Source organism: Pithys albifrons, chromosome 5, assembly GCF_047495875.1.
Source record: "Pithys albifrons albifrons isolate INPA30051 chromosome 5, PitAlb_v1, whole genome shotgun sequence".
Classification (NCBI taxonomy): Eukaryota; Metazoa; Chordata; class Aves; order Passeriformes; family Thamnophilidae; genus Pithys; species Pithys albifrons.
The window spans coordinates 54,616,543-54,636,451 of NC_092462.1; the positions used below are offsets into that span (position 1 = coordinate 54,616,543).

The 19,909-nt window shown below is 35.0% G+C and overlaps 1 pseudogene; it reads right to left on the bottom strand.

Annotated features, from left to right (window-relative positions):
- Positions 1-11,038: 11,038 nt before the first annotated feature.
- Positions 11,039-11,154, bottom strand: LOC139672671 (5S ribosomal RNA; annotated as a pseudogene).
- Positions 11,155-19,909: the final 8,755 nt, after the last annotated feature.

A 19,909-nucleotide genomic window follows, 5' to 3' on the forward strand; every position in this document is an offset into this window, starting at 1 on the left:
AATCCAATACACATGATTTTGGAATGTAAACAAAGCTGCACTGCGGTGCTACTTGTCTATCAATCCGATAATAGTGATCAACAAAAGGGGGAGTGGGGTGGAAGAGGGTGAGAGAGGTGGCAAACCTCTTTTCACACTCTGCATTTCCCACAGCACATGAATTTGGCAATGCATACGTACACAGAGTGATGTTCATAGCTGTGAGATCTAGGACAGACTAATCAATCCAAGAATTGATCAGGCCTTTGCAGGATTTTGTGCTAGAAACAAAAGTAGGTATCCACCGTGGAAGAATAAAAAGTCACCTGGAATATTTTACCTAAAGACCTTAGAAAAAATCCCAACACTATACTAGATAAGGCAAATAAAGAGAAAGTTCACACTGCACTCAATGGCAAATCTGACAGTGAAACAGAGAGAATGATGTTTGGATGAAAAGGTAGGTGGAACATGAGGCTGCTCTGCAGGCTTTAGTAAATGCAGAGACTTCATGCTGATTCAGATCTTTCCAGGAGATGTCAGTTTTTAGTTCACTCAGTAACTAGACAAGGGTGTTATGTTAGTTTCTGATTTTGGTTTGGCAAAGACTTCAAAATAACTTTGGTTTGATTCATGAAAAAATACCATTATTTAAGAAGATTTACAGTTGATGCACATGTTATTGCAAATCAATTTTCCTTTCAACGGCATTCCTTCTAACTTCTCACCTGGGAGAGAGAGGATGCAAAAAGACACGAAGGACTAGATTAATCTGTGCAAACGTCAGAACTGTTTAAAAGTTCCCTAAGCTGAACTTTTTTAACTTCTTTATATAACATCTCACTAATACATTTTTCTTTTGGTAAAAGAGAATTTCTGATATAGGAAAAGCTGGTGCTTTGATTAATCCAAACATGTCCCACCTTAAAACAATTAACTGTTTTTCCTGAACACTTTCAGAGATTTCAAGAACAGAAACACATCAAACACATAAAATAATTTATTTTCTTTTAATTTTTATTTAGTTTAGCTGTAAGCTGCTAAATTCTGTACCATAGGGTGAATTAGGAAAATATAAGAACATTCTCTTAAAGGAAAACTCAATCAATATTTTACATTAGCCTTCTAGAAATGTTACTATTTGTTCATAACAACGATTTTTCCACAGCAAGTGTCTTCAGCTGGAAGGTACTAGTATTGTAGCACTGATCAGCATCTCTTATTACTAGACTGTAGTATATTCACCATGGCAATGTTAGTATGCTAATATTCACTGTTTTTTTAACAGAACATTTAATCTTTTATGGCATACTTTATGAATTTAATTGTTTTCATTATTACAGGTATGCTATTTTATAGAATTTCAGCATTTAAAAATTGCAAATATGACTTTTAACTGTAGTGTATACTTTAATATTCAGTCATTCCTTTTAAATGACTGATATTTCAATCTTAATCTAAAGAATTAAAGGGATACTACTATATGTTGTCCAGATTTTACTTAAAAGATATTTGTTTTCAAAACCTTAAAAAAAAAAAAGAAAAGAAATTACGATGTTCACTGCAGCATGAAGAGGAGTATTCTCAAGTGTATTAAAATAGTTTGCCATTCTGGATATTATTTTTACCAACTTGAGAATTAGACTAATTATTCCCAAGAATATGTAAAGTTGTTATACTTGCCACTACTTCCTTATACTTTTCATAATCTAAATCTCAGAAATCTGAGTAAGTTTTGCTTGTTTCATAGGAAGAAGGCCAGATATGTATTGATTTGAAAGATACCATTCTTACTGTCATTGAAACAAAGCGATTCTGAAGAAGTTTGTAATGTCCTGATTAGAAAGCATCAAACGGTAGAATCTGCAGTTCTCAAGGTATATGTGCTGCAGTTCATTATGAAAACCCTACACGTATGATAATCGAGTAGAATTAGATTGCCTAGACATCAGCAAATGTGTCATTTGAAAGCATCTCTGATGAAAAGACCAAATGGAAGAGTTTTCAGCATAAAAGTGTAAAAAATAAAATAGGAAGAATAAAAATTAAAAAAAAAAAGTTAACCAGCTGCTGGGAAGGATTTCAAATGCATTATTAAATTCAGCTTTGAAATACAAGATCTCCTGTTGGTTGAATTAACAGTATCTCAAAAAAACCCCAACAACAACAACAAAATATGTTCTTATTTCATAATTGTTAATATATCTGGCCAAAGGTACACACTTTCATCAGGAAACATAATTGACCTAATAATCTTAATATTTGAAATAACACAATTATAGCAGTAAAAATATGATTGACATGTTACCAAATTCATTCAAAAAGTATTTTAAGTAGGTGAACAGATATTTTGCACTGTTCATATTTGCCTCCTGTAAAATTGTAATAGTAGTGGCAAACCCAATATTTATATTGCAAGTATTTATATTGTTCCCTCTCTCTCTCTCTCTCTCTTTATATATATATATATATACATATATATATATAATTTGTCCTATGTCAGACAGAACACTCAGATTAATACTGAAGCTAAATTCTGTTAATTAATCTCACTATTTTTTTTTTGCTTTTTTAAGTATTCACAGAATTCTTACACAGTCTGATGAGGCTGACAGTCACAGTGTTCTCTTTTCCCATTGAGACTCCAAAATGTGAACATGTCTTTCAGCTTACAACACATGTGAGACTTCTTTTCTTTACAAGGCTCCAAAAGTTCACCCATTGAACTCTTGTAGAGCCTTTGGTTCTTTAATACCTTGAGACAGTGTAAAGAGAAACTGATGCACATGTTCATGTTTTCTCAGGAGATATTTTACTGATAAAATATGGGGCAAAATAAGTATCTTGGCAAAAGTTTAAAAGGGGTAACATACAACCAAGGTAGAGCCTTCCACAAAGTACTGTCCCAGCACACACCAACCCATACAACTTAGCAAAAAATCAACCCACCGGTTTTAAGTTATCCAAAATATTAAGTAAAGAAAGAAAGAGATTAAGGGAAGAAAAAGAAAGAAAGAAAGAAAGAAAGAAAGAAAGAAAGAAAGAAAGAAAGAAAGAAAGAAAGAAAGAAAGAAAGAAAGAAAGAAAGAAAGAAAGAAAGAAAGAAAGAAAGAAAGAAAGAAAGAAAGAAAGAAAGAAAGAAAGAAAGAAAGAAAGAAAGAAAGAAATTTCCCCTCACTACTCTTTTTTGACCATAAATTTTGCAAAAGGCTATCTGTGCAAAATCAACATCAAATTGGTTTGATCCAAGTACTAATTTATTTTTATTACTGAGAACCATTCCTGATTAAATGAAGATCCTAATTCAGCTTACAGTGTACCACTGCTGTTAACACAGGCTCTATTTTATTCAAAGACTATAATGTCCCCCTTTAATGGGTGAAAATAAAATCAGCCAAAAACTCTATTAGAAAAGCGAAAATGCTCATTCTAGTAGTTTTTAAAGAAAACCAACCAACCAAACATAGAATCATTAAATAAGGAACAGAGTTTTGTTAGTGTGACCACCAAACACAGTCAAGTAAGTGTCAAAATAATAATTACCTTAGGCATAACATGGCTTTGTTAGTGATATGTACAGCTCACCTATTTCGGTATTTTAGTCCAACAAAATAACTATGCTAAAAGCTAACCAACTATGTTTTGTTTATAAGGTCAGACTGATTAACAAAGAAGGGATCAGATGTAGACTTTGATTCTGTCCCAGCCACATTGTTTGAAGGTATGTCTGTAGCCCTCATTTGCATATTTGAGTTGCCACATTAGACAAATACAGATGAGAAAAATTACTTATGTCTTGAAATGATGATCAGTAGATATACTTCAAAGAAATACACTTGATTCCTTGTTGTCTAGAACATTAGTTGATTTCCATCTTCTAAACTGGCTTGTGAGTTTGTTTTACCTGAATTTGAATTCATACACTCCAGCTGATCATAATTTTATCTCTACTTTCATTAAAATGTATTGTATAAATTTAAAATATTTTTATTTGCATTCTTTTAATTACATTAGAACTGCTAAGTAATAACTATAGACCAAGTCTTGTTCTTTAAAATGATTGCAGTTTATTTTACCTCAGGAGTGAATGGTATTTTTAAAACTGTATATAACCTATAAAAAAAGAAATTTAGGGAAACCTGTGAAACATGTTACTCTTTTCAAGTATCATAGATAATTGGTCATAATTTTGAAAAAGGAGAGAAAATACAACTTCAGAAATTAAAAGCAACATAGGAGATAAAGAGCAGGAATTAAAAAAAAATAAATTTTCTAAATCAGTGTCTGAAAAAAAAGAAATATGCAGAACCCCACTAAGCAATTTCACTCACTGTACTAAACCCTGCAGAGGGATGGATTTTTTGGAACACAACAGAAAATTAATTTGTTCTTGGATTTAGTTCAGAGAGAATCATGAGAGCAATTTACTTCTGATGCAGTTCCAGTAAAAAAGCTATTATGCTAATTGCTATGAAGTTCATCAGTTTAAATATGTAACTTTTATTCCTGAGTCATCATTTAGGTAAAAATATTCACTCACAATGACAAAAAATGCCCTAAATAAAGGCAACAATTATTTGAAGATCTACCTTCCAGCTGCCCTCTCGTATTATCCAAGTAAAGGATTTGCAATAAAGTTCACAAAATCCAGCATCTCTTAAAATAAGAGTGGGTTCCGGATTTCAGTACTTTCCTGCAAGCAGTCAATTAAGCTTTGTCCAATTTCATTAATATAACTGGGACTATTAGTCTTCTTCACAGTTATGTCCACCTTCTCTCTTTAAATTTTTTTCTGATATTTCTTATTAATCGGGTGGTGAATGATTGATATATTATTATTTTAAATCTTGAGAAAACTCTTTCATTGCCAAAATCATAACCTGAAGGCAACATTGGGAGTGATGGAATCTTACTTTAAATCTGCCTGTGATAGAAATACAGTCTTCAGCCAACCCCTCTCATATAGCTGAAGGCTGATAAAAATGCCACAAGAATCTATAACAAAATCATTATAGAATTTTTAGTTGATTGCTATCAAATACAGAGGACAATCCATGATGCTGTGCAGCGCAGGTAATACAAAGTGAGTCATTAGATAACTCTATACAGAGTATAGGACATTCTCTGAGTAGGTGCCAGTCCAGGAGGAGATGGAGTAACTAATGACTTTTAGAAAATTCTTTCTGGAAGCCATCCAACATTATTTTCTTGGGATATTTCCAGCAGTTTGATTCTTGCTTTCTAATGACTTTACTAAATGACCATGGCAGCAACAATGAAGCTTTTAAGACTTGAACTATTCATTGACCTTGGAATAACATGCAATTAAAAAAAAAAATCTCTCTAGAGCTTTGTATTAGGAACTTGTTCATCGTGACCAGGTGGATTAAGATAACTGCAAGGTGTTAAAGTCTTAAAGCATGCAATTGTCTTCTATGCCTATAATCTATATAGGGGCTTTTTTAAATGCAAAAAGTAAGAAGGAAAATCATAAACAAACAAAAAAATCCCTAGTGTTATCATTTCTTGGTAAATTTCCTTTAACCTCAAGAAGTTCGAGAAAACCAAGTGCAAGGGCTCGCATGCAGTTTGAGACAAGCCCCAGTATCAGACTGGGGGATGAACAACTGAGATCAGCCCTGTTGAGGACTTGGGCATACTTGTGGATGAAAAGTTGGGCATGAGACAGCAGTATGCATTTTCTCTTCAGAAAGTCAAGGAAGTGATGTCCTAGTGCTGGAAGACACAGAGAAGGTGGAATTACTGAATGCTTTCTTTGCCTCAGTCTTACTGCTGAGGCCAGTCCTCAGGAATCCCAGACCTTGGGGGTAAGAGAGGAAAGATAAAGAAAGGAAGATTTCCCCTTGATTGTAAAGGGTTTGGTTAGAAACTGGCTAGGCAGACTTAACACTCATAAATCCGTGGGTCTCGGTGAGATGCATCCATGGGTCTGAGGGAGCTGGCAGATGTTGCTAAGCCATTCTTTCATCTTTGAAAAAACATGGAGAACATGATGAGAGATTCCTGATGACTAAAGGAATACCAATGTTACTCCCATTTTCAAAAAGGGAAATAAGGATGACCCAGGAAACTACTGGCCAGTAGGCCTCATCTTCATCTCTGGAAAGGTGATGTAGCAGATCATTCTGAAGGTCAGTACCCAACATATAAAAGAAAAGAAGGTAATTGGGAGTAGTCTGCATGGATTTACTGAGGGGAAATCATGCTTGACCAATCTGATAGCCTTCTATGGTAGCATGGCAGGATGAGTCAATGAGGGGAGAGCAGTAAATGTTGTCTACCCTGACTTCAGAAAGAGTTTTGTCACTGTCTGCCATAACATCCTCATAGGTAAGTTCAGGAAATGTGGGTTAGATGAATGGATGGTGAGGTGGATCAAGAACTGGCTGAATGGCAGAGCTCAGAGGTTCTTGCAGAGCAGAATTCAGCTGGAGGCCTGTAGTCTATGCTGTTCCCCAGAGATCAGTACTGTGTCCAGTCTTATTCAACTTGTTTATCAACAAGCTGGATGAAGGATAGAATACACCCTAAGCAAGTTTGCTGATCATATGAAACTGGGTGGAATGGCTGAAGCACTTGAAGAGTATGCTGCTGTTCAGTGGACCTTGAGAGGTTGGAGAGTTGGGTGGAGATAACATAATGAAGTTCAACAAAGACAATTGTAGAATAATGCACCTAGGGAGGAATAATCTCATGCACCAGTACAGGTTATGGGATGACCTACTAGAGACAGCTCTGAAGAGTAGAACATATGTTTTGGTGGATGACAATTTCATCACGAGCTGGTAGCATGCCCTTGCAACAAGGAGGGGCAATGCACCAGGAAGAGTGTGGCCAGCAGGTCAAGGGAGGTGATCTTTCCCCTTTACTTGGCCCTAGTGAGGACACATCTAGGGTACTGTGTTCAGTTCTGGTCTCAACAGTGCAAGAAAGACAAGGAACTATAGGAGAAGGTTCAGTGGAAGGGCCACAAAAATGATTAGGGGTCTGGAGCATCTCTCTTATGAGGAGAGACTACATGAGTTTGGCCTGTTTAGTCTAGGGAAGAGGAAATTCAAGGGGGAATCTACTCAATACATACAAGTATCTCAAAGATGGGTGTCAAAGGGTGGTGCCATACTCTTTTCAGTTAAGTACAGTAACAGCAAAAGGAGAACAGACCATAAACTAAAACACCTCAACATAAGGAACTACAGAACTTCTTTATGCTGAAGGTGGCAGAGCACTGGAAAAGGCTGGTGAGGGAGGTCATGGAGTCTCCTTCTCTGCAGACATCCAAAACTCACCTGGACATGTTTATATCTAACCTGCTGTAGGTGACCCTGCTTTGACAGGGGGATTGGACTAGATATCTCCAGAGGTCCCTTCCAACCCTAACCATTTTGTGATTCTGTGATTATCCTCCTCTATTCTGCTCTGGTGATATTCCACCTGGAATACTACTTCCAGATCTGAATTCGTCAATACAGGAAAGGCATGGACCTGCTCAAGCAGGCTCAGAGGAAGGCCATACAAATTATCAGAGGGATGGAACACCTGTGCTATGAATATAGGTTGAGAGAGTTTGGGTTGTTCTGGCTGGAGACGACGAAGCTCCAAGAAGACCTTATTGTGTCTTTCAGTAATTAAAGGACACTTACTAGAAAGATAGAGACTTATGACAAAGGCCTGTAGTGACAGTACAAAGGGCAATTGTTTTAAACTGGAAAAGGATATGTTTAGATTAACTATAAGGAAGAAATTCTTTACACTGATTTTGGTGAGACAGTGGAACAGGTTGCCCAGAGAAGTTGTGGATTACCCACCCCTAGAAGTGTTCCAGGCCAAATTGGATGGGGCTTTGAGCAGACTGATCTAGCAGAAGGTGTACCTTCCATGGCAGTAGGTGTGGACTAGATGATTCTTAAAAGCTCCTTTTTAACCCAAACCAATCTAAGATTCTATGAAAATGGAAATGACTTAATATTTGTCTTGAGTAACATACAACCGCACGTTGTTTTAATTTTAAATGTTAACATAATTGATAGTCCTTCACAGAATTTGATTATAGAATTCTGAAATATGTGACCAATTCAAGAGAGAAAACCAATGAGATAATGCATGTTCAAAAATATACCTTTAATTGTATGTGAATGTGTCCAAAAAAGAATAACAAAGCTGGTGCTGGCTCTAGAGCACAAGACATATCAGGAGCAGCTGAGGGACCTGGGTGTGTTTAGTCTGGAGAAAAGAAGACTAAGAGGAGACCTTATCACTCTCTAAAACTACCTGAAAGGAGATTGGAGCAAGGAGAATGTTGCTCTATTTTTCCAAGTGACAAGTCATAGGATGAGAGTAAATGGCCAACGGAGTTTGGAATAGAATAGAATAGAATAGAATAGAATAGAATAGAATAGAATAGAATAGAATAGAATAGAATAGAAATGTGCAGGATGAAACTCCCAACTTTGTTGAAAGGTTCCTAAAAATATACCCAGAGGACTTGGGCTGTCAGGGCTGTGAGGTAGCTCAGTGCCAGCATGTCCAAGGGCAGCCCTCTCCTGCTGGTGGCCGTGAGAGGCCTCATTTTCACTCTGTAGGGATGTTGATGCTAGGGCAAACTCCATCTCCATGGGTGTTACTTTTGGCCAAGGTACTGATGCTGTGGCTCTGACTCAGAGTAACGCAGTACAGTTTCTTTAACATGTGGCTAACCATTTTGTCAAAAAAGCTCTGTTTGTCTTGGTTCTGTACTGTAGCTAGTATGACTACATTTAACATTCTAATATTTCTCATCTTTCTTTTCTCTCAGTGAGCAGTTATGCTCGTAGTTTCATATTTATTTCACAGATTTCACAGAATATTCTGAGTTAGAACCCACAGGGAAGATCGAGTCCAATTTTTAAGTGAATGGCCCATATGTAACAAAATACTTCAGAAACAGAAATATTTGTTAGAAGTAACTATGTGTTTCTGAATTTTTGTGTATTTAATATTTATAAAGATTTTTCAATGATGTAACTGATTCTTTTTCAGAGAAAACTGTGTAGGATCTTCCATTCCAATAACAGTTCATCATAGCAGGAAGCCAGGTGGGACAATAAAACTTTTATATATTGCAAAATTCATTCCAAAGTATGACAGATTGTGATTATTTTGAACACTTCCATTTCTTCTATGAAACATATTTGAGACAGTTGAAGTGATCAAGTGCTGTTATGAACAATAGGATTGTCTAAATATTACTGAACATTAATAGCATAGAGTCCATGAATTATGTATAAATTACTCTTTATGTCGATATAACCTTTTTTGCAGCTATTCAGCTGCTGTAACTTTATCGCATACAGTAAAATATCCAAGGTACAGTAAAGAGAAGAGGATACCTATGATAATTCCTGTCAGTTTTGATACTTGCTTTTAGAACTTTTAATTTTGGATTTGTTCTCTACATGGCCATCAGTGACATCCATCAAATAAAATATTAAATCTGTAGTTTTGGTTTTGGTTTTGGTTTTGGTTTTTTCTTAAATGTCATGTAGCTTTGCATACATAAGGGAATAAACACAGATTCATACAGAAATAACAAAACTGCCAAACTCTGATAGGTTAAGATTTGTTACTGGAAGTTATCTATAACAGGACAAGTTTTGCTTTACCAGAAGCATAAAGGAAGTTTCATGCTGCACAAAGCAATGAATTAGGTACAGTTTTGAATGAAATTGCATTACCAAATGCTACAGTCATTAAATAATCAACAATAGCTCAAACATGCCTTGAAAGATACAATCTCTTTTACTGAGAAAGAGAATGTTATTAGGACACCTCACTTCAAGAGGTTCCCTGGAAGTTAGATCTTCTACTAGTCACTATTAGAAAAGAAACAACATCTGTGATAGTTCAATGTTGTTCAGTTGCACTGCAATGTCAGCACTGGAACTGTGCCCAGGTCTCAGTAGCTGTTTCTCTAAAATGTACCATAAATTGCACCTTAGTTTAAAGTATGTACTTTCAGTGTTATTGAAGTGTTATTATGCTCAAATTTATTGAGGGGTTTTCATAAAGGGGAAAAAGTATCGGAATGCAAAGACAGGGACAAATTCCATTTCACTTTCTATACTTTGCAATTTTATTGATGTCTTTGCATTGAAAGAGAAGTCAGGGCAATATTTGTCAGTGTGTCCTTATATGTGAAGAGAAAACCTTATATTTCAAACAATCACAGAACTCATTTTAGAAATTATACTCCTTCATCTGTTTGTTTTCTCATTTGACCTATTTAGGCAGATAAAGAGTTCCCTGCTTATTCCCTTATCTAGTATCTTTAAAATTACTTCAGAATGTTTTACCACAGAAACCAATAGACTGTAATAATATATTTAAAACAACAACTTAACACTTCCAAGGATAATTCTGTATCAGATGAGATTGATAGAAATAATTCTGACATAATATTGACAAAGTCACATAAGTTTGGCTGTTTTTTGCAAAAAGTACTATTTCTTCCACTTTAGATCATGCCAATAAGATCCTATGTCATCATGTCATTAGCATTCTGTTGGGGTTTTTTGTTGTTTTTTTTTTCTATATCCACATTATATTACTTTATTTTTGTAAAAATCCCAATATTTATATGTGAAATGTAAAAGATCATCCATTACTTGGTGGCACAGTCTATCATATGCTTCACGCAATTCTTTTACAGAAAAAAGCACCTACAAAAGCAAATTAATTGTTTTCCCATGAACCCTCTTTTAATAGAGAAATCTAGTAGAACACCATAAAAATCTTTGCAAATAAAAATAATAATTGGCTGATGTAGAAATTATCTTATTTGTCATAGCTTCTACATGATGCATGGGATTTCATCGTCACGGCTAGGCTTTGTGAACAAAGAGTTTGGAAGGGCTCTACGCACAGGAGTGTGTCCTTTGAGCCTGGCAGTGGATTTTTTAGGTGAGGCACAGCGTGGGTGGAACTGGCCCCACCCTTTGCTTCTAAGGGTCATCTGCCATGGCTGAGCAAGCTTGGACAGGGACAGTGAAGTCCTCAGGAATAGAACCTACAGCCAACGGTATTCCCAGGAGGTCTCCCATCCAAGTACTAACCAGGGCTGACCCTGCTCAGCTTCCGAGATCAGATGAGATCGGGCTTCAGGGTGGCATGGCCATAGTAGTTTTCATGAGAATGAATGGATGAAGAAAGGTGTATGAAAGTTTGTAAAACTATAGCATTCTCATCTTTCCTGTGATAGATGTGAACTTTTAATAGTGATTTATTGACAATTTTGATTTGGTTATTGAGAAGCATTAAAGTATAAAGGCGAGAATTGGTAGAAAAGACAAATGGAAATTACATTATTGCAAGATTGCAAGATCTACTGCAACTACTTGGGAATATTTTCTAGGCAAGTTTACATCAAATAATTCAACTTAAAACACATTTTCTTCAGCTACTAAAGTGTCTTGATAAAGGAGGGCAAAAACAGTAACCAGTCTCTGGATGGATGAATAGTTTTCTTATGAGAAAAAAAATGCAGTTATTAAAGAGCTAGTTTGACTATTGCACACATAATAACCTAAAATGTTCAGGCCTGTTTAGATTGCCATCAGTAGACAATCTGTAAGATCTTTAACGTTCTCCTACAGAATTAAAACATCACTGGATAACCTGCCTTTCAAAGAACCAGAAAGAAAAATTCAACACTCTCTGCAATATCAACATCCCAAATCCACCCAGATGATTACAGAACTATTTTCAGGCATCTTTGTCTCTGTTATACTTGTTTTTTTCATCCAAATCACACTATGACAGTTCCTACCATACTACAGTGCTGAATAATAATAGGAGATTCCTGCAATATTTGAGAGAGGATTTTAAATTTCCATCTCCCAGCTATATCCTATGGCTACTATTATGCTGTTAAAGGGTAGGACAGAACTCCTTACATAATTTTTGTGTATGTGCATTTACACAGTCCTATTAATATAAAAATATCTGTGATATATCCTCACCTGTGCTTTATAATTAGAGTAGGATTATGTTTATTTTTAACTAAATTAGCTCTTCCATTTCTTGTAAGGGTTTGCACTTAGGTATCTAAATTTTACTAATGTTATTTATGATTTCTAAAATTTTACTAACAAAAGATTTCTAAAACAACTTAATCAATATTGTTTGAAGTGCTGTGGGGGCAGGATGAACAATGGGCTTGTTGGTAGAAAACTTGTTTTCAATTGCTGTTTGTGATTCACACTTTTTCAGTGAAGAAACAAAATAGTTTAATATACTATTGTCCCTCTGTAAAAAAGAATAGTCTGATTTTATAATTTGTATATTACTTAGATCTATAATATTTGCATTTATTTATATATGTTTCTGGTGGTTTGGGAAATCACTAACTTGGTTCAAAGAACAAAATTAGATATACTTTGATCCTTACAAAAAAGAAGTGTGAGAATAAGTAAATCTGTGCCGATTCACATGTAGATAATTCCAAAAATCTTATAAGAAGACTCAAAATAAAATCAATAATCTTAGATACTGATATAATTTGATTACTTTTGAAAATTTTGCACATAGTAAAACTGTGCAAAATGAAAATGAAAATGGAATAAAAATGCTGTGTAAAATACCTGCAATAGTGATTTTTAAAGCTGCCAGAAATTAAATTTCCTTGAAATGCTATAATTTTAAATGTTGGTGTTGACATTCAAAAATAAGATAATTATCAATTGGAGTTGTATTGTCTGTCACTCAAAAAAGTACTCTAGATATTCTACAGCTCCATCATAATTTTTTTTAATAAAACATTTCCATGTACTTCTTAAAAACAATAATTAAAGAAACAAAAGCTTCCTCTAAATATTTCAAATAGATGTTTAAAAGAAGTACTGCAATGTTTACTGAGACTTATTATCATTTAGTAATTTTTTGGATCTCTCACAGAGCATATAGTGTTAAAAAAACCCAAAAAGAACAGTGTCCTGGGCTGAGCTGGCAAAACGCCAACTGTCTAAGAGAGAGTGAAAAGGGTTCCTCCTCCCCCCAACCAGCTAAGGGAAAAAGAAAAGGGAGAGAGGAAAAAAAAACTTCCGAAGCCAGGTCTAAGCTGAAACTAACTACATGTATTTATGCAGAGAAGAGAAAATTAAGAGGATGCTACAATATAACACACACTTACACAAGTTACATATAACAAGAAATAACTTCCCACTTTCCAGTAAACACAAATTTTACCATTTTAACTACAAATCATTTTAGAGAAGTTGGTTCTTCAGAGACAGACTTAAGCAGAGAGAAAAGCTAAGAACAAACATTTTACTTCTTTCAGATAACATGATGTTAAGCCGCTGCTCTGGGCTTGGGCCTCTCCATCCCTCCTGGGACAGCAGAGTGTCTTGCTGGCACCACAGCTGGGAAGCAACTGAACTAAGCCACTCCCACACACTGGATTTTACACCCTTTAAAATGATGTAGTATAGTATGGAATACAATATTATTGGCTGAAAGAAGTCAGCTGTTAGCTAGCTCAGTCTAGCTTAAATCAGCTGACAATCCTAGGCCTAGCTGAACTTTAAAACCTAAGTTTAGGCCCACTTGCCTAAACCCATAACAAACAGTTAAGAAAAATCAGACAAAACCCAAAAAACCACGCACAGACTGTGGAATAGCAGTTGTTTCATAAATGAGAACTTAACCTAAAATACATGGGCTAGGGTTGGGTTACAATGCCATAAAAGATGTGCCTTATAATTATTTTTCTACCCAATGAACATGCAGAAACATTATTAAAGGCAGTCCTATATTATGTTAATCTGATCATAATTCAGTAATTTTATGCACCAAGTAAATTCTAAGTGTGAAATTCTTGCTGTGTATGTATGGCCAGGCTTCACAAACAAAGATTTGGGAAGGGCTCTCCCCAAGTAGGTGTGCCCTTCCAGCCTGCACAGTGGATTTTTTAGGAGAGGCACAGCGTGTGCAGAACCGGTCCCATCGTTTAAGTCCTAAGAGTCCATTTGCCACGGCCTAGTGAGCTTGGACAGTGACAGTGAAGTCCGCAGGACTGTCTACAGCACCCAGTACTAACCGGGGCTGACTCTCCTTAGCATGCGAGATCTGATAGGATGGGATGGCAGGGAGGCATTTAAATGCCAGGGGACAGTCCCCACTGAGACTTGAACTCAGGATCTTGGAATTCAGAGCCCAGAGTGCTATCCATTTGTTGCTGTAAACATATGTATTAATAGCCTACCTATGATTTTGAATAAAACAGAAAATTTGATTGTCAATTATCTATCTATCTATCTATCTATCTATCTATCTATCTATCTATCTATCTATCTATCTATCATCTATCACCTATTCTACTGTTTTGTTTTGGTGTTTTGTTTGTTTGTTGTTTTTTTGTTTTGTTTCATAACACCCTTAAAAAAACAGCCGCATCTGACAGCCTGTCCTTGTAGGAGGTCATTGAAAAGACTTTTGCAATCAGTGCCTTTTTTCCATAATTAAAGAGCAAATGTTGGATATTTCTTAAAATGTTGTGCAAGAAATATATGAAATAAAAAATAAGTTCCTTGTTACATTTATTTAAAAATATTAATTATATTACTCATGTTCAGTACCTTATAAATTTCTCTAGTTTTTACATTCAATCTTTTGAACCTGATGGCATGTATATATATATTTTCACCATATATAAACCCAGATTTCAGAACATATGGAGAAACCTTCTCTGACTAACTCTTAATAATGTTATTCCTTAACAAATTGCCTCACCTAACTACAATCCATATATATTTATCTAATATTATAAATATAGATTTATATATGTACTGGTTTATAAAGAGGCTCACATATTTATGGTATGTTAGAAAAAGAAGCTCTAATATTATTATTGTTTAATTAGTTGACAAAAGAGAAATTAGTTTTTCTCAGATTCCCTTGAAAAACCAACACATACAATTAATTTCAGAAGAATTAAGAGGATTCATTATATTTACAGTTAGAAGAGTTTCTAGTACTGTTTGTATACTAATGAAAAAACTGAAAAATGGCCGTGTAACAACTGTAAAAAAAAAAGGATAAGTGGTCTCTGAAACAATGAATACCATGTGCAGTAGATTCACTATAGATTTAATGAGGAGTTTAATAGATATGGCAAATAAGAAATGTGGTAAAATATAAAATACTAACTTTGTGGTGTTCCTTTTTAAAAGGCGTGGTGTTTGTATACTATTTAAATAAAAATTACACATAAAGAATTACTGAACCTTTCTATAAAGGTAAGAAATAAAAAAATACTTTGTTTTGAATATATGAAAGTTAATTTCAATATAAAATTCTTCATGCCTCTGTCTAAAACTGTCCAGTCAATTATACTTTTCTGCTTGAAATTATTAATTTTTTTTAGTCTGTACTGATTATAAAGGTTCATGGTCATTATGGACCAGGGCTGGAGATGCCAGTGTGAAAAATGGTAGTGCTTTTCCTTGTCACTTTCCTAAGAGGAAAAAATAATCTTGTAGTTTATTATTATCTATCCTGCTTGATTTTGACCTTCAACAGCAGCAGGAATGCATGAGTTTTCTAAAGACCAGTTATCCCTATTTAAAATAACTAATTTGAAGGATTCAGAACATTAGAAAAAAAAATTAGTACTCATCATTAAAGACTAGGTATGGCCATCTACTACTTACAATAACTCCTAGGACATCTTGAGTTTTAATTGTTTAATATCACTTCCTTAAAAGTCTATTATTCATTCTGTAATGTTCTGTGGACATGTAGACAGTGCTGGCAAAAATGAGTTTTGAATAACTTAAGGAAAAACTGCCTTTGAGCTAAAAGGGGAGAGTTTTGGCTGCCTGCAACATCAGAAAACATTACAGTTCATATCCATTATGCATTTCAGCATTATTAATACCCTAGTTCTTTTCAGGCAGTGTGGCACTAGGATACAATTTCATTTGCAGCATAGGTTTATTTAGAAGAATATAGGTCTATTTGCTGCAGGTGGTGTGGTAAGTTGGACATGCTCCAACTAATGAAAAGTATGAGACCCTTTTTCATGTCTGAAATGCCTAAACAGAATATTAGATCACAAGTTACTGTTAATAAACTAGCAGGATTATTAAGCAATTAGGGAGCTCATGAGAAAAGATGGAGAATTATTACTTTTTCATGAATTTAAAAATCTTCAATTTTATAGCTGGAATGGTGCCATCAGAGTGGATATTTTGAAGCTATCAATCTTCTTCTTTCTTCCTCAATTTATTATCAAAGTCTAATTAAAATAAAAAAGTGATACTGAGTACCATGCAAATCTTCAGTTAGTGTAATAGCCTTTTATTCAGTGGAAAAGATGGGATGCTAGATTCAGACTTGGTGATTGACAGACATTCACTGGGGATCATGCAGGCTTATACTGGATCAAAGGAGATAAGAATAAAACTGTGCAGAAGATATTTCCCATCTCCATGGCAGATATGACTTGCCAAAATAAAGATGAGCAGTAGAGGAAATCCAAAACAGTTAGTGCACTGAAAGATATCTGAATGTGCAAAGAGAGTTTGACAGTTGTACGTGAGACCAGGAAAGAAACACTTACAATTTGACACTAAAATCTATAGGATAATTATTATTATTGAAAAGGTAAGATCTATTAACTGCATTAAAAATTGTAGAAGGAAATAATTTAGGTAGGCTTTTGGAATTTAGTGGCCTGTAATGCAAAATACAAAAAATCAAAGTCTTGACTTCTTTGAATGTCAAAGAGAACAATAAAAAAATAGATATATGAAAACATGTTTTAACAAAGCATTTTCCAGACAAAACAGTACAGCCCCACCTACTGTTACAGTTCCATGTCTCTATCAATCTGTATTCTTTTTTCCTAGCCAAAAATTCAACATTTCCAACATTGCATTGTCACAGAACTTGTATTTCTGGGGCATTTCTGATTTTCTGATTGGGAATTCATTCAAGGTGGGCGATGGTGCCATTTGACTAAACTCAAATGTTCTTACTGGAAGCATAGATTAGAGTCTTATTTTTGGTAAAGAAGCTGTCGGCCTTTCCTTCACTATGATAAGTATCATAGGAAGAAATCGCTTGCTGACATCCAGTGTTGTGACCATGGAATAAATCCAAATCAGACTGGTTACAAAGATGATGCAACTCATGTTGAATGGTCCTGTATGTGAGCAAGAAAACTGTCATCAGATCTAAAATTGGATCTGAATTGATGCTCTGGGAAAGCATCTTTCAAGGTTTAAAGATTAGTGTGGTTATTGAGCAGAATTGAACTTGGAACAGGGAGAGATCCTGGAATCCACCACCTGGTATTATAAGTACAATTGTATTTGTACCTGAAAAATATTAAGAATCTTGTTAAAGGGTTCACTTAATCATCAGGAGAATTTAAATCAGATCCAAAATCTGTCCTCAAGATTATAATCTATTGCAGTAGATGTTATAGCTGGCAACGTTAACAATGCAAGGAAGAGAATGAATTATAGGAAATGAGAGAGTTACTAATTATCCACAAAATTATTATACTGAATAATGAGGTTTTTTCACTTAATTGGGTGGGAAATAAAATACTTTAGACAGCACAACAGATAACTTTCTGGAATACTGGCAAGTATCCAAGCTTACTGTAGACTGCACTTTCTGGGAACAGATGTTTTGGGAAAGATTTCATCCTGTGAGAATGAGTGCAAGCCTGAGCAATGCTGAAAAGTGAATTGTCATTGAAAATATAACCTACTAAAGCTGAGAAATAGAAAGGTAGATCAAAGCTTTCCAATTAGCAAGAACACCAACTCTTACATCTTCTGTTTGGGAATAGTGATGAGCCACCAGCAAAAATTTTTGTAGTAGTAAAGGAAGAAAAAAATATTGGACCATGCCCCCAGATTGACTTGCATGACCAAGGAATTAATATTAATATGTACTATATCAAATATTGCTAGATTCTCAACTTGACAAAGTCACAGATCTTTGTGTAAGGTCTTTCCACTAATTTCTTACTAATTTTGTATCAGTTATTCTTTTAGATTTACAGGTTGGGCTGTTGTCTCAAGCACCTTACTGATCAGCAAAGTCAATCATCTTGTGTGACCCTATAAAGAGTGGTCCTAAGTGAGGCCCTTTGAGCTCTCTTCGACTGCAGGAAGCTATGCCAGCACCTGCCTCTGAGTTGCACACCTCTCCAAGCTCACAAACGGTCAAGCTTGAGATATTCAAACACCATAACTGATGACAAAGTTTAGGCTGAAACGACCCCCACACACACATCTAGTTCCACATTTTTCTAGGTGCAGCCCTTGTCTGGTGAAAAATGCAAAGGGATCAGTATTTCACTGAGTCCAAGGGGAATTTTTGACAGGTACCTTTACACATAGATATTTTACCCCTGTGTGTATGTGTGAATTGATTATGGTATGAATGCTATTACCTCAAAACTATAGTCAATTAATTGTTATAACTTTAGTAACCTCTATTGAATAGCTTTGTACATGTTAAAGTGTTCAATGATTAAGTGCTGCTCAGCCCTTTCTTACCCTTATATTTGCATCCATATACTTTTTACTTTTACCCTCTTTTACATCCCTGGCTTCTGTGTATATCATTCCAAATTGCTTCTAGTTTGTTTTTGCTTTCTCTTTTAACCTGTGCAGTAAATAATAGAGTGAACCTTGCCACTGAACTCTGTAAAGCCGCATTTTAACAAATTCATATTAACTCTGCTTTTGATCTTTGACAGTGTTTCTTCAAGCAGCCAAACCACTCATTCACAACAGAGGTATATAATGGTTATTCTGTTATATTTTTAATTCACATGGTTATTACATATCAAATAGGAATGCGTATGTAAGAGAGTTGTAATTCTAGAATTGACAATGGCAACAGTTTACTGCAGCAGATCTGCAGGTTTCTTTCTTGAGAAGCAACAGTAAACAGTTTTTCTAGTAGGGATCCTGGCTTGTTATTCAGGTTTGGATTTCTTGGGTTTTTTTTTTTTTTTTACAAGGACCATTATTATACTTTATTTAACAATGTGAGTTGCAGACAAACACCAAGTTCCCACTGTGCACCTTGACCAGCATGAGATTTCTGTCTTATTGATAAATCCTTTTCACTTATCTCATTTTCCATGTTGTGTATAAGGTTTATCAGGTACACATAAAGCAAATGCTGACTAGTATTTCCTTATGCTGCTTTACATATCTATCTGGGCCTATTGATGGTTATTTAAAAGGCATGAGTAAATTGTGTTTTCTACAATTTGAGATAATCATATTTAACTACTCTAATGACCTTAGAGGAAAATAGTGTTATTATTTAAAATTACTGTTATATTGGGCATATTTCAGGCTGGGATTTATTTATGGAAATATCAACCTAGGTGTTTAATATTGACATAAAATCGTGAGTATACTCATTAAAGATTTCAGGACAAAGGCATATAGAAAGATCAGTCACTGGATGCCAAAACCTTAATTACAGAAAGAATAGGGTGTTCTTAGAGACATGTGCAGGGAAAGAATGTAAATCATCCATTGTCTAGCATGATAATACAATAAGGAGTTAAAAGCATTCATGTGCACAACGTATTTTGTACAATTGTCCTCCACATACCATGTCAGATAGGGAAAATGATAACAAACACCAGCAATTCACTTACACCTGTACAAAACCCAACACAAGTGGCCAGATCTCTCATGGCAGATCATAACAAAAGTGATGATTCTTGCTTTTAGCTGCGATAGAGTTAATTGTATTTATAGCAGCTGGTATAGTGGTGTCATTTGGAATTGTGACCAAAACAGTGTTGTTAACAAACCAATGTTTTGGCTCTTTGTCTTGGTTTGAGGGGAAAAAAACCAAAATGTTTACCCACAAGCAGGGAAGGGGGCCT